This window comes from Acanthochromis polyacanthus, chromosome 2, assembly GCF_021347895.1.
Source record: "Acanthochromis polyacanthus isolate Apoly-LR-REF ecotype Palm Island chromosome 2, KAUST_Apoly_ChrSc, whole genome shotgun sequence".
Classification (NCBI taxonomy): domain Eukaryota; kingdom Metazoa; phylum Chordata; class Actinopteri; family Pomacentridae; genus Acanthochromis; species Acanthochromis polyacanthus.
In genome coordinates this window covers 43,090,402-43,106,937 of record NC_067114.1, presented here as the reverse complement: position 1 = coordinate 43,106,937, position 16,536 = coordinate 43,090,402, and the positions used below count along the sequence as shown (strand labels likewise).

The window sequence follows — 16,536 nt, the reverse complement described above, 5'->3', positions numbered from 1 at the left end:
TTCAGGGTCAGTGAACCTTGGAGTCGCAGAAAAACGCATCCCATACATTTTAATTGTCCGTGCGTCAGAGCAGAGTTGTGGGCTGTTGGGTGTCAGAGGTGTGTGTTTGTTTAAAGCTGTTCAGTCTCTCTGTCAGAACATTGTGGGCCACAGAGAGTCAGAGGGGTGAAGCCGGCTGGAACGCAGCCTCTAGTCTTCACTGACAACGAGCTGCACTCCACTGTGATTACTTGATGGAAAAAAAACCCATAACATTTTGAACTCGTTTAGTTCATCAGCAGCAGTTTTTTTCACTCTACACTGCCAGACTCTGACTGTAACTTCTTTTTCAGAGTTTTTATTCTTGGCCTCATGCTTTGAGGCTTTATAAATGCACACATAACACTGCTGTAATTAACTTCTACATGAAGATATTTATTTAATTTGCTTGATTTATAACTGAATGTGAAAAATTCTAAAACTCTACATCACATTCACTCAGCACGAAACTGATCTCCCTTTGAAACAAAACCTCCGAATACATTAGCCATTGTTTTATTGTCATTTTACTGTATTTTATCTGTTGCTTGCTCTGTAAAGCTCTTTGATTTGAAAGTGCTATATAAATAAAGTTATTATTCTTAGGCTAAAATACACTGGAATACACATTTTTGGAAATTGTCTGCTTTCAAGGTAAAATTGGCCTAATCTTATATACATCCGTACATAAAGTGCCTGCGCTCAGCACGAGGTCATTTTGTTTGTGGGTACATCTATATTACATGAACACGTTGTATACAGCCATGGTCATAAGTTTGGACACAGCATGACTTCCTATGTCTGTTTTGATGTCTATTACAGAACATAACTAGACAATTCCCGCTCGCGGAAATCGTGGGAGGGGCTCGGGATGTGTGCATGTCCGGAGCAGAGCAGGAGAGGCAAGACGATCTCACCTGGTCAGAATTTGGATTGGAGTTACTGTAAAGGCTGTGTGAAGCTGAGAAGTCTAACAGGCAAATTGTGCTGTGCTTTTATTTTGAGAGGAAGAGACAGGAAGACCAGACCTGGTCAAAATTTGGATTGGAGTTACTGTAAAGGCTGTGTGAAGCTGAGAGGTTGAACTGGCGTTTCCAGTCTTTCACAGCCTTTTATTTTGAAATTGTGCTGTGCTTTTATTTTGAAAGGCAGAGACAGAAAGATCTCACCTGGTCAAAATTTGGATTGGAGTTACTGTAAAGGCTGTGTGAAACTGAGAAGTTTAACTGGCGTTTCCAGTCCGTCACAGGCTTTTATTTTGAAATTGTGCTGTGCTTTTATTTTGAAAGTCAATGACAGGAAGATCTCACCTGCTCAAAATTTGGATTGGAGTTACTGTAAAGGCTGTGTGAAACTGAGAAGTTTAACTGGCGTTTCCAGTCCGTCACAGGCTTTTATTTTGAAATTGTGCTGTGCTTTTATTTTGAAAGGCAATGACAGGAAGATCTCACCTGGTCAACATTTGGATTGGACTTACTCTAAAGCACGGGTGTCAGACTCAGTTCCTGGAGGTCAACTATCCTCTATGTTCTAGATCTTTCCTTCTTCCAACACACCTGATTCAAATAATCAGCAGAAGCCTGATAACGAGCCTGATCATTTGAATCAGGTGTGTTGGAACTGAGTTTGACACCCCTGCTGTAAAGGCTGTGTGAAGCTGAGAGGTTTAACTGATTTTCAGGCTGAAATGCAGCTCCTGTGGAGGTATTGGGTGTGAAGGTGGGTGTGGCACACCAATGAGTCTGTGTGTGTGCGTGCGACCATGCCTGCGCGTGTGTAAGGGCGGTTGCTATGGGCCCCCATAGCAACGGTGCCTGCCACATACAGCAAAAAACTGCTTCTCAGCAGCAGCGCGCAACGTCTCGTTCTGGCGCTAATTGTGGGCTAACCGTGAATGCTAGCTGAAAACCGAAATGACCGTGAGCGAGAGGAGGGCTGTGGCTTTCCATGAATGTAATTATTTTCCAAATATTGTGAGAAATGACCGAGTTACAGCGATTTAAAAAACACTGTCCCTCCATGAGCCAGATGATTCAGTTTACATTGGTTCTAATGGGGAGAACGGTGCAACTTTGGTCTAAACTGCTGCCTGCCATTTCACTTCAGAAAGAGATAGGTCTTCAAACTTCGATTCATTTGAATCCCAGGAAAATTGTCTACAATCTGACCAAATTTCATTCCCCTAACGTTTATCGTTTGGTCGTGAGGGCGATGCGATCGTGAAATTTTCAGGCGGATTTTTCTCCTCTCCTCCACTCTACCAACTGACATCACGCACTCTAACCAGAGCAGATTTTGAGAATTTTCACTTTTTTGAGGACTCACTGATCAAAAACTGTAAATCTCAGCCAGACATAAACTACATTCCTGCGGAGACAAGAAAAATCACTGCGTTTTGATGGTTAAATGAAGTTTCTAGGTGAACGTATGGCGAAGCAGTGGCATTTGGAAAAAAGTGGATTTTTTGAGCCGATTTTTTTCGGTCCCCATTCATTTTCTATGGGAATTTTTTGGCAGTTTTTTGCGAATAATTCTGCGAAAAAATGACGTATTTCTTAGAAAAGTCATAGCCCGGGATTCCCGATGAAGCCGCACGTTTTGATGTATAATTTGTTTTGGTTTTCTCAAAGCCCTAGGACTAGTTAGCGACCGAAAAACGGCGGAATGTTGAAGAAGAAAAGATAAACGCAGCAGGAGAACAATAGTGGCTCGTGGCTTCGCCACGAGCCACTCTCCTCCCATTGCTTTGCAATGGAGAGGAGAGTGGCTCGTGTCGAAGCCCGAGCCCCTAACTAATATTTTTTGACAGCACCAGTTTAATTAGTCAACAAATCAACAAGGGATATAATATTATCAACAAATTCCAACAATTGGAACAACTTTGTTCCCAAAACATAATATTAGAAGAAAATAACAAAAAATGCAGTACTTTCACAACCGAATGTGGTAAGAATAACAAAATGACACCAAACTCTTTTGATGTTTTTTTAAATATGAAACTTAACATAGTTCTCAGGAGTTGTGTACTGTATTGTAAGTGACAATTTTGTGGTATTTTCTGAGATTCACAAGTGTCATGGTACTTGTGTCCAAACTTATGGCCATGGCTGTAGTGTCACAATTTCTATCACGACTTTTTTCAACATTTCAGCCACTGGAAATGATACAGCTGAGCAGCCTTGCGCTCTCTGGGTACTTTTCCTGTAGTAGAAATGTATTCTAATGAGTGACTATACAATAATCATGTTTATTTTGTTGCAAAGTACACCAGTGAAACTATTCACTTTTTTGTAAGCATTTGATCTTGTTTCCACGCTTTTGGCCTGCCGAGAATTTCCATTACAAATCTTTGCACAACAAAAGCTTTCAATCTGTCGTCTTTAATCTCTGGGTGAGGTGAGATCAACGTTTGCTTCACTTCCTGCATGCAATATTCCTGAGCAACCCTCCTCTGAATACTCACTGTTTCTGCTTTACTGGTTTCATATTTCATTTTAGATACAACACAGTGCGCTGCCCATTCCTAGTTACAAATATCAGCAGCAGCAAATGGGCTCCCATAAATATACAACAGCCTGTACAACGAGCTCGGCCGTATTTTTCATTGGCGAATTGGCAGTTTCATTGTTTTTATTTTGGGGCTAACGTATGCCCCTCTCACTCTCTGCCTCATAATGATCGTGAACTTTTCAGCAAAATTGCATCATTAAACTTTGAGATATTTATCAAAAGCAGAGTGCCCCAGTGGAAGGGAGGGAACTTTTCAGTGGGAGGTTGTCTTTAAAATACCGGTTGCCAACTCATCTTTGGCGGAGTTATTTGGATTCAAGACCTCGGTTGTTGAGCAAACAGCGGTGGGGGGGTGGGGGGGGGAGCAGGTCACAGATTAAGAGGATGGGGGAAGAAGAAGAAGGTGTGAGAGGTGAAGATATCATTAATGCGTACGTGTGTCCCGGATTAGGCAGCATTGATCTCAGATGAAGACGTTGGCTTTGGCTGTCTCGATTACTCTTCTCTTCGCTGCAGAAGAGCGTTTAAACATTTCACCTTCGGTTTCCTTTTCGGACACCCAGCAAATTAATCACTCTTCCCTTTTTTTAATCTCTTGTGCTGCTGTGATTAGTGACAACCATTAGATCTGTTTTGTGTGCGGCTGCTTCTGTTTCTTTTACCTCCACTGCAGGGTATTTTGTTATTCCAGTGATCATTTATCTCGCTGTGCTGTGCAGCCAAAATATGTATTGTTGTCGTCCAAAGGGCAGATTCTCATTGCACTGGTGTTTAGAAACTACTAGGATGAGCTGTGACCTGTAGGTCCCACACAGAAATGCATTCAGGTTGCATTTTCTTTTGGGCTCCATGCTGGTTGTAGTTGCAAGTCACAGTTTACATGATTCAGCTCATTTTCCCATTATCAATAAATACAAGTTATGCTACAATTAGCTTGAACTGACTTCTAAAAGAGAACTTTGAAAGTAAAAAGTGAACTCTCGTGCATCTCTTCATGTTAAGTCAATATTAAACATCAGTTCTTTCACATTTTTGCCATGTTGTGTGAAATTCTTATAATTCTCCTTGCGTCAGATCCAATTTTGCCGACCATTTATGGCATTTTTAAGCAATTACAGCCACTCATAATTTGATTCTGTCTCTATTATGGGTTTCACTGTTTCTGTAATGGTCGCTATTTCATGCTCGGGATTCAAATTGTGTTCCCACACTCATGGGATTTAGAGGAAATAAAGAGGATGTGACATCTACGACAAAGACTGATATCATGGGTCGTCGCACATTACACAGAGGGCAACATTTAATCATTACTTCAATATTACTTCATCAGATGACTGACTTTTCTAGTCTTCTTGATTTTAAACACTCACATGCAATGAGTCTGCTGAACCCATGTTTGCAGCCCTCGGACCTGTATTAATAAAATTGCACCGAGCCAAGAATTAATCTGTTGCAAAACTCCATGGAACATTTTGGTTTGTGTATGTATTAAACAAAAGTGACATAAAATGTGAATTTGCGAGATTCTGATATGCCGATAGGTGGATTTCTCCACGTTTGATAGATCCACGATGTCTGGACTTTAGTCAGCAGTTATCACAGATGCATGCAAAAGTTTGGGGTAATAATTAACTGCAGCATCAAAAATGCAAAAAATCTACAAATCTAAACAGTCAAATTATCAAACAGCTTGGTAATCGCCATCCTTTAGCAGATACTAGAGCTTGCTAAATCTATTTGTAAGCCTCTTACACTCTTGTTATTCTTGATTGATAAAATCGCACACTTCCTTTTAAGGTTACTTTAAGTTCTGAGCTATTTTAGGCTTTCTTGTACCTTTAGATTGTCCAGGATCTCTCCACAGATGTTCAGTGATGTTCAGCTGTGTGAGTGTAAGGTCTGCTTTGGATCCTGTTGTAGCAGTCACACCCTTTTAACTTTCTCTTTCTTGACTCGCTGCATGACATTTGCATCCAGAACTTGCTGATATCTGGTGGAATCCACTGTTTCCTCTGTCCATGCAGTGATTCCTGACCGACACACAACCTCACAGCCGTAAATTATCCACCTGCCTGCTTAACGCTGAGTAACATGTTATTTTCATTAGATGCTGCAGCTTGTTTCTCCAAGTGTACCACTGCTGATTGTGGTCAAACGGCTCCACGTTAATTTTATCTGTCCACAGCACTCGTTTCCAATCATGTGTGTTGTAAATAGCTGTGGCTTTGCGTACTTTAGACATTGACTTATGTGATTAGGTTACGAGTAAAGTTCCCTTCTGACGACTCTTCAGAGTAAACACAGTTTGAGTTGAACGATGCACCATGTGACAGGTGAGACTTTCTGCAGCGCTTCTGAAGTCATACATTGACCTTGGTTTACCATTCTGCCCATTAAATGTAAGTTTTGAAGGGTTTTTTGTCTTAAAGATCTTGTCATGACTTCCACAGTTCATACTAACTGCTATTTCCTAATTATATTTCAGTGAATTTGTTTAACTTCATTTTAATTCCACAGTCAGCTGCTTAGAGGAGCCGATGGTTAATAAGAGTTAGACCACGACTGAAAGAGCCAGAATTCTGTAAAGCTATAGAATTAGAATCAGCTGATGACTCCTAATGATATTTCCTGACCTCCTTTAGAAGTCCTAATGAGTCAGTTAATGAAGTTTAAGTTTTAAAATAAGATTTTTTTAGAAGAAGAGGGCTCCCAAAAATTTTCCACTTGCCATAATCCAATGGTTTATTTTAAGTTCAGGAGATTAAAAAAAAATCTGTATATGAACATACCTATAAAGATTTCAGTGTGTTATTCATCCAGTGTTGAATCCCAATTAGTCCAGCTGCTCAGACCTTTGCACAGAACTTTATTTAATCCTTCTCAAACTGTAAAAATATTCCAATAATAATTATAATAGTAATTTTAAACACTGGGAAATGTGTCCATGCTGCTGGATTGGCCCAATGAACTACACAATTGTAAATTTCTATTATTTTATTAAAACTCCTTTTGCAGGAGGTTTTCTATTTTCATTTTTAGTTCTATTTTTATTTCTATTTTACCATCTATAGTTTTTTTTAACTTTATTTATTTAGTTATTTTTTGCTCTTTTGACGATTTTCTTATTTTCATAGTTATTTCACTTCTTTATTATTACTATTAGCATTTTTAGCTATGTGTTTATTGCTTAACTCTCTATTTTCTTTTTTCTGCTTGCTCTTTTATTGACAGTGATGTAGCATTTTATGATTTTACCTGATGCTGGTGTTGTACTCTTTTATTTTGAAAATCACGTAACATGTTTGGACTGACCAGCCTTTTATTGGTCAAAGTTCTTCCTGAATACACCTCTTTTATTTTTTGCCTTGTCTGAAAGGTGCTTTCTAGACTGTTTATAAATATAAAATTATTAAAATATATATTCAGACCTTCCTTCCCATAGATCAGGTATCATTCTTAGCCCACCAACACTAGAAATGGTGATAAATAACATCCTGAAAGCAAAATATTGCCTTTAGTCGTGCAGACTCTCCACCAGACAACATAATACACATTTGTTGTTCTACAATTATGCAAATCTCTGCTCTCCAGCAGAAAGCAGCGACACCGTCCAGGGTTGTGCTGCCCTCTCTCCACACGAATCCTCCCTCCTGATGATGGCTGAAATGTCAGCCTTGTATTAGGAGAAGAGTCGTATTGGTGTCCTGGACATGCAGATGCAAACACCTTTTTTCTTTCTTCTTCCATTATAAATATGGATATTTCCCAGATTTTCCCCACAAATGGCTTGGATTTGTTTCCCGCTCTGAGCCCCAGGCGGGTTTAGCGATGACTTGTCGCTGTGGAGGCCATTTCCAGTTTGTCATTCGGTTGTTTCTTTCCTGCTTCATTTCCCGCTCTCTCCCTCTTCTTGTTTTTGCCATCTGCGGTCACGGCACTCACCAATCACGGAGCTGAAACGTCTCTCCCATAACTTATTTCTTTCTCACTTTCTCGGTCTCTTCCTATTATTTGTCATTAGCGATTCACGTTATCATTTATTTTTGCCTGACAAAATCTGAGCAATGGCGCTGGATGCGGTTAATGAACGGTGTGATTGGATATTACGAGATGTATGACAACATGAAAATGTTGTTGGGAACACAAGTCTGGGAAATAATGGGAGTTTAACATTTCAGCTCTTGTCTTACTGTGATAAATTCTGGCCTTTTCAAACTCCTGGCATGGATGGGGTATATGAAATACCACCGCTGTTGAGCTTTATGCTGACTAATTGAGGAGAACAAGTTGCTGTTTATGAGCCTAAAAGTGGATGTTTCTTGAAGATGTGATGAGTCTTGAAATTTTCAACTTTTCTTGTGGAAACGTTTTATTGAGTAGCTGGTTCTTGAACTGCGGAAAACAGGTAGTGATTAGAAAGATCCATTTGACTCATGTTTTAATTAGGCTTCATGCTTTGTACATCTTACAGCAACATCAAATTCGATGTTCAGAAGCACATCTCTATTGGCGATTGGGCGTTTTGAAGAACCCTGTTAACAGACTTCTCAAAAAAATGTCGCCTTTCAATTCTAAAGCTGTTGGAATCATTGCCTAAAACCTAAAACCCCTAAAACTTGTTCAGGCTTTGAGAACCTTTGGTGATTATTCATGGTTTACAGTAATGGTTGCAGTAATTGATTCACTTTTTCTTGGAGAAATGTAATGGTTTTCATGTCAGAGTGCTGCTAATGTATGAGGCATTTAGTGCTTTTTCTTCACTTTTTTATTCTTAGTAACTGGGCTGCTTTAATGTAAAATAACCCATAATTGTAATGTGTCAGAAGTCACTTTGACTGACACCTCTCTCCGTATGAAACCGCTCCGAGGTGTTATATTTCATGATTCTTTCAGTGTTTGATTTACTTGGAATCCTTTTCGCTTAAGACCTGAAACGTATTGTTGTATTATTGTAGTGCTGAAAGAAAAAGTAGCACAGAAAGTCTGTGTGTCTGGGAGGTAAACGTTGGCTCAGGATAAACAGATTTTGCATTAATCCCAGAATAGTTTCTGGGCAACAGCTGCCTCTGTTTTATCTAGTGTGGCTTTTATCTTGATTCAGTGTGAGGAAATGTGTCCTAATTGGTATTGATTTTTGTAACTTTCCATCTTCCAGCCTCCCATCACCATTATTCTTTCTTCCTTTTCCCTAATCATTACTTGGATTCTCTAAATGCCATATATTCTGTTTGAGGTTATGACGGGTAGACTGAGAAATCGCAGAAAGAAAGGAGTTGGAACTGTGTGTGCTTTTAAAGCATGTCAGTGGCTTTGTTGAAACTGACCTGAAAGGCTTCGCTGTCCAAGATGGACTGTAAGTGCTGCTGGAATATTGAAACAAAGTGGGAAATTCTGGGCATTAATGAGAGCCAAGAAATAATTTTGCAGTAGAGAGCGACTGTGGTGATAATAGGGAAGTATCATTGCATCTGATCTTTGCATTCAATCTGGGTTTCTATGGAGTTACATTAGGCATTCACTTTGAATGTACCACCCTGGTGCAACCTTCTGTCATCGCACTGAAACACTTTGCACATAATCCACATTCTACACAACCATAAATGCATTTAGGGCTGGGTGATATATTGTTTTGACATCACACATTTAACTGACATTGAATGAAAAGTAAAGAAAAAATCAAGTCAAACACATCGTCAAACAACTTTTTTTTTCTTTTTTGCTGAAAAATGATACTTGCCTGATTATCGTTTTCTAATTTTTTACTGTCTCAAGGAGCGGCGGAGCTATGTGACGATTGGCATACGTTTGTCCGTCTGTTTGTCTGTTCGCAACATTACTCAAAAATGGACAAACAGATTTGGATGAAATTTTCAGGAAAGGTCAGAAATGACACAAGGACCAACTAATTCAATTTTTGGAGTGATGTGGCTTATATTCTTGATCCACAGATTTGTTAAAGATTGTGAGATAGCGACATGGTGTCACTGTAACTATGACAACAAGTGAACGCTATGTCAGCTGCCTCCTGACGATCCTATGATTACGATCCTATTACAAATCCACCGTTGCAGACTCATCAAAATGTATCCGTCAGAAATGACACAAGGAACAACTGATTAAATTGTGGGGGTGTTTCTGAGCCGCATCAGTTTCTGCCACCCGCTACATATTTAGTTCATATGATTCGGTATCCATACTTAACGTACACATGCATAACACACCTATGCTCAGCGGAAGGTCATGTTGTTTGTGGGTACATCTGTATTAAATGGACACATTTTATGGTGCCATGATTTCTGCCTGTTTTTTCAAGATTTCTCCCGTCGGAAATGATAGGATTGAGCAGCCTTGGCAGAGTACTGCACTCTGAATACTTTTCTTATCTATAACTAGAAAGATCAGATGTCCAGTAGAACATAATTTTCCTCAGATTCAAAGATTCTGCCTTTCAAACTCTTCAGTTTTTATACACAGATTGTTGACTTTCTGCCTCCACATGCACACAGCAACAAAAGCGAGGGACGGAAGATTTGGTGGCAAAAAAATGAAACAACACCAATTATAGGGTTCTGCAATTATTCAAATTCTAATCACTATTATCATTTTGGCCTCCAACAATCATCAATAGTGATATTGTAAAATGATCCGCTTGCAGAAAACGGCTCATGTAGATAAAGTTTCTTTGTTTTGTCCTCGGTAAATCTGTTTAGAACACCTTGTCACTTTTTTCAAACGAATTTACAGTAAGCGATGAAGACCAGAGACTTCTCTGTGCACAGTCGCCAAACTAGCTTCTACTGTAGACTGCATGTGAGGCGTTTAAGGAACATTGGTCAATCATAGTGTTTGTGGATTAGTGGATGTTCAATATATTTGACTGAATTCTGGGTGCAATTTTATTTGTATTTTGCCTCTAGACTCTCTGAATTCAGGTGAAGATTGCTTTAAGTCTTGTGTTGCTGCAGCAGGAATGTAGCACAACATGGAAACATCGCTCTCTTGGACGTGGACGTACAACAAAAATGTTTCTCTAACATCACAATTAGGGTCATTTTTCTCAATACTGATAAAAATAACCGTAGTGATCATTTGTGCTCTAGTCAGTTGTATTGAAATATTGTTGCTTCAAAAAGAATGATGTCTTGCCATGTTTTTTTTCCTATTTTGCCATGTTTTTTTCCTATTCTTTTATTTACTTTTTTTTGTGATTTATTATTATGACATTACTGTTTAAAACACTGCCTCTGCTTAAGCCCTCCTTATTATCTCTGATGTTACTTTTATTGTTATAACCAGCTAAACAACCACCAAGAAAGTACCACAAACTAGCACATGTACACGCTCACCCCTACACTCCCGCACACACACAATACTCGCAACCTATTGTATGTTTCAATTTTGTACCTGTTGTCTGTTTTTTTTTTTGTTCGTTGCACAATGTTTTGTATGCTTACATGTTATTAAAAAAAAAGAAGAATGATGTCGAGCAAAAACAGGTGAACTCTGTCTTCAGCGTCTCACAATTGTTGCTGCTACATGAAGCAGTATGTCGTGTAAAGTCATCCGAATGCCCTTAGAGGCCGTATTTAGGATGCCTTTACCAGTGTTACACCATATGAGGAAGGTTTATAATGGTTTACACATAACAAAACTGTAAAAAGTCATTTTATAGCATTTTTTTGCAATCCAGATGCACTCCCCTACAAACTGACCCCAATTATTTTATAGTAATGACTTCTTTCTGAATACTTACTCAAGTCATCTGGTGAAAATTCGTGCATTTTTTTCAAAACGTAATGTAAATGGCAGAAACACTAAATACAAATAAACATATACAATAGCATTTTCCCTTAATATAAAATAAGTAAAATATCGTTTTTGTCTTTTTCCTGAGTCAAGTGAAAGGCAAATGCTCATCATATACTTCTTGTGGATAACCGCTGTCAGCACCTCATTATTTTTTCCATCCCTGTTACTGCTCAGCAGAGTGAATCAGCTCCATACAGGACACATTTAGACTGGCTGGTGGCCCATATTTATTTATCCACAACACAACTGTCACTGTGTTTGCTTCTCAGATGCTAAATTCAGACTCTACATATTGTGTGCCACAAAACCTAAAAGGCAAGACTGATTCCTCTTCATCTTTTGTACTTAAACCGTGAGGATGGGACTGTCGCATTTTGACGGTCGGGCCTCATTCTGTCTCCGGATGCTTTGTAAAGATGACCAACATAATCTGTGGCTGCTCTGACACCCCATGAAGCTTCATCCCTTCAAAATTGAGGGTCAATCTTCTGTCTGCGCTCCTCTGTCCAGTGCTGTTAAGGATTGCAGGGTATTAAGAGGGATTCAGCCCACAGAAGGGGCCATGGTATTTACCGAACGAGCGCAGAGGGCAGAGATGGAAATGGCTCAAAATCTGAACCACATACCAACAGAGAAGCAAAAGCAGAGCCCCAGATAGTTGTGGGGCGACAGAAGAGGGTGTCTGAAAGAGGAAAATATTGTGGGTCTTTGTGCACATGTAGACAAAAATGAAAAGTGGGAGTTCAGCGACACAGAAACAGTGTGATGGAGAAGGCGTTGCTTTGTCTTCGTGGCACATTGCGTGTAGGTTGATGCGGAAAATGAACTGAATCCTATTTAAGATAAATCTAAAGCATGGAACGTGGAGAAACACTGTATAATTCTTTCTGAGAAATATATCGCAGAATGTTCTATGTACGCCACATGTCGAGCTTCAACCCAAGGGTGGGAAAGGCTCTTTTGAATCCGTGCGTTAGATTTCCTGCATGTCCTGTCTGCAGTGGTCTCTCCTGCAGAGTACCTGATAATGCAGCCAAAGGCCAGTAAATGTCAAATGATGACTCCCCCTCCTGTTTCTTCACAGATCATCCTCCTCTGCGCCAGCCTCTGAAGGTTTCACGCTGATTGAAGTCAAGCCACGATCCCGGCACGTCCAACCCTTGCTGCTCAGTGGGAGTGTAAAACACACTGTGAGTAAACATACTTTTTCACACATACACATAACACACAGTGGAATAAAACATCAAACAGCAACAGTGTCTTAGTCTATCACATTGCTGTAGTTAGAAATCCACCCAGGTCTGTCAATATTTACGGTTTTCCGCCTGCATTTTTTGGACCAAGCTTCAAACTGACTCCTCATTTAACCTTTTTGTGATGCCATCGATGTTTTGGCAACAGTAGCTTCATGAGTCGAGTTTTGTAGTTGGTTTTTGTGTTGGTTGAAGGTGGGTTTACGGTTCTGTGGTGGTGTCTGTCCACACAGAGTGACTATGGAGATCCACTTGCCTGCAATCTTGCATAGGACAAGTAGGATGATTGTGATTGGTTGAAAGTTTGGCTCCAACTGGAAAGGGCAAGCATTTGTAAGAGTTCAGCTTGTGATTGGTGACTTAGTCTGACTCACTGGATGTAGACTGCATGTATAAGGCTTTCCACTGCAATCTCATGTGACTTTCTCCTCTCCTTTGTCTATTTTCGTGATAGAATTTTTATAATTCACTTTGCTACAGGAAATGTCAGCAACGACCTCTGATCTAGCAGCTTAGACGAAGAACATTTAGAAGTTTTTGAGACAGTCTTGCTGGTTTTTTTCCCTGTAAATTAACCATTTTAGTGACGATGCTCTCTTTCTGCTTGCAAATGTTCCACCCAGAACACTATTCCCCATCTGCTGTTTTTCATTAGCTTCCAAAGATGATTTTGAAAGTTTTAAAGAAATGCAAATATGCCAGAACATTTTCCCCCTCTAATGATGATGAGGTGCAGTCAGACCATTCTCCAGTCCTGTGATGGTAACTGATCCAACGAGATTCGATTTCACTCAGCACTATGACTCCTGTGATTTCCACTGCAGAAGGAAAATCCGAAGGAGAAGCAGTGGAACAAATACAACCAGGAGTAGGCTACATTTGAAGAGTTCATTTGCAAAAACAGATAACTCCGTTTTGATAAATTTTCAGAAAACTTTTTTTTATTGTTTACTTGAGATAATATCAATCAAACTGAAGTTGAGTGGATTTGACTCAGCAGAAAAATAAATGACAAAATAGAGAAAAACTAAATTATTAGTGTTATAATTATTATTATCTCAAGTAAACAATAAAAAAACGAGTTTTCTTATCTGTTTTTGCAAATGAACTCTTCATTTTCAGTTATATCGCATATCTTTGATTCTGCTCACAAGTGGCAGCAGACAGCTTCAAGAGGTAGCCATCTGTCTGCAAAGCTTTGTGTTGCACCAACGCAGCAGTTTGTTTCTGCCTTTTTCTTTGGAGGAATCTCAATAACTACTTGGTACATTACCATCAGATCTGGTACAGACTTTCATCAGCTAAAAAGATGAATCGTAATGACTGTTGGTCGCATCAAGCACCAGCGGCAGATCAAAATATTCACTTGTCCAACATTTCCAGAGCCTCATTTTCTGTTTTACCAAAAACTTTAGTAAAATATCTGAAAAACCTGATTTGGTGAAGGGAAGTTTTTTTTAATTTTTGTTAACCTTGTTATCATGTCCATATGGTGTTTTTTTAAATGCTAAAAGATGTATCATGGGCAAAATGAGCAGTCAGCACCATAGATTAACATTTACACTTTGAAACTACATTGTAGTAGCCTAGCCGCGCTAGACCCATGTTCTGAAGGCACAAGGGTCTAGGGCCGCTCGACAGGGAGGGAGGCGGGCTAAAAGGTTGTCTTTCAAATCACTCTGCAGCAATTGGTTAGGTATACAACCAATCAGCGCAACGAGTTCCTAGAGCGCCGGCGGATTGTGGCTAAGTCCCATTAGCTTCCCAACCAGCGGAGCCAAGTGGTATATTAAGGATTTGCCATATCCCGTTGGCATAAGTCCAAATACGTCTTTCTTCTCAATGAAACACTTCAGTGCCGTCCTTTGTTTATCTTTCAAGTTGAATTTTAGCTTCAAATCTTTAAGGGCTGTGGCCAAAGCCGAGTCGAAAGATAGCTGTTTCTTGTGCGCTGGTTGTTTCTGTCAGAATTGTCACGCCTCTGTCGTCACTTAGTTATGCCCGCCTTCTGACTCTACACTTCATGGTGATTGGTCCGGCCAGTTTTAGGAGCATCCAGCCTCGAGCCTTATGGAGGGTAACTAGACCCACCCTGGCAGAGAATTAAATTCGTTGCCGTGGGTTGTCTAGCGCAGCTAGGCTAACATTGTAGCGGAGGCAGCCATGAATTCAGTTTCTGGGTTTCAAACTCTGCCAGCTTGCAGGGTGGAGCTTTCTGTATTGTCATTCTTCTTTAGAATCAGCTTCCGGATAAATTACTCTATTACAGCTTTTAATGTGTAATCTAGAGTATTTTTGCAGTGTTTGAGGGGAGTTGTTGGTGTATCTGTTGTGTTTGAACCGTTAGAAACTAAATTAGACTAGAGGAAGAACTGTTGCATCTAAACCATTTTCAGTTAGAAAGCAATTAATTTCATTTTAAAAAACTATGTAATTTATAGATATATGTAATATCTTGGAGTCAAACCAATGACCAGAGAGATGCTTTAAAAATTAGGAGGTGTTATCCCACTTTTTGTAACTAGGACAGCTATATAGATATGAGAGCAGACTAGAATTCAGCCTGAAAGCTGCAGAGAGTTTGTTCCCTGTAGGTCAGCCTCCAAGGGACTCCACAGCACTGCTCGCACCGCCTCCTGCTGGGGAGTAGATTGTCTGTAAACCAGGCCACAGCTTTTGGAACCAGGCTGAAGGGAGGCAGCCCCCCGATTGTGATCGGTGGGCATGGGGAGATGTCAGGCAGGAATACCGGTACAGATCGGTTTCGGAGCAGCAAGGGGTAGACGGAAGAGTTGTCGACCTACATGTCTCATTAAGAACTGAGAGGCAGGAGGAAAAACATGACACAAAGGTTGCTTCCTCTGCGGTTTGTGACTGGCTGTACGAGTGTGCCAAACAGCATCATGGGATATATTACAAGAATCTCTTTCAAAAGCAGCAGCATATTTGTCGAGGCAGAGCTATGTGTTATACTGTAAACAGGCTCAAATATATATATATAGCATGTTTCTCCTCTTTACCTCCTCCTGCAGTTTTTATTCCTGACTAAACCGTATCCAGGACACGTTTTTTAATTCAAAAAATTTCATATAATTGAAATAATCTCAAGGAAATGGATGCCAGCCTTCTCATAATGGAAAGCAGACGTTCTTCCTCGGGCTTCCTTTGCGCGAGATCCAAAATTCAAGACTGGCTGGTGTCTGGAAGCAAGTGCAGTGCAACCCCCATCTATCCAAGGTTAATTGACTCTTAGAATCCATTTCCTGTACTCGTATTTCTCTGTTGCCTGAGCCGTATCAATATCACTTCATTATTCCAGCAAACAAAACAGCCGCTCCAAACATAACAAACCACATAATAATTTCTGAACCCTCGCTGCTGGTAAGAACTCTGTCTAGACCACCGAGGTGCCATCAGTTTCTGGGGGGAGTTCTCCATCTGCTCGTTCAGATAAAGCTTCCAATTTCAGTTGTGTTTCGAGTCGAGCCGCACTCCCGGCCAGTGTGAGATCCGCAAAAAAAAGCAAAGACAAGAGCGGGTTGTTGGGAACAAAAGGGAGCTTTACCAGTCTGCCTCGGCTAACCCACCAAATAATCACTATACCAGCATCAAATACACCCTCAGAACACCAGTAAAGTACAGGTACTGTAGTGGGTGTTCTGGACAGAGTGAACTAATCTTTTGGCAAACAAAAGCTGACAGAGGCCTCTAAGCAGATCTGCCATGGGAACACTTCTACTTTTTTTCCTGGAAGGAGTCCATATGTAGGAGCTCTCTTATGTAAATGTGTTTTATAATTAAAGTCGCTGGCGGAACAGATTGGGCTCAGGGGTCGATGGCGGTGATGATCAGTGTTGGCCCAGAGGCAGAGCGACGACAACACGACAACAGTTTCAGATCTTTTTCCTCTTCTGGGCTCCCTGTTATCTATCAGGCTGTTCTATTC

The 16,536-nt window shown here is 40.2% G+C and overlaps 1 long non-coding RNA gene across 1 annotated transcript in view; it reads left to right on the top strand.

Annotated features, from left to right (window-relative positions):
* LOC110963054 (uncharacterized) overlaps positions 1 to 16,536 on the top strand; it is a 92,454-nt gene that overhangs the window by 51,954 nt on the left and 23,964 nt on the right. Inside the window, exon 9 of the long non-coding RNA XR_007940609.1 lies at positions 12,422 to 12,527. This is a non-coding gene — a long non-coding RNA (uncharacterized LOC110963054). The remainder of the gene's footprint in view (positions 1 to 12,421; positions 12,528 to 16,536) is intronic.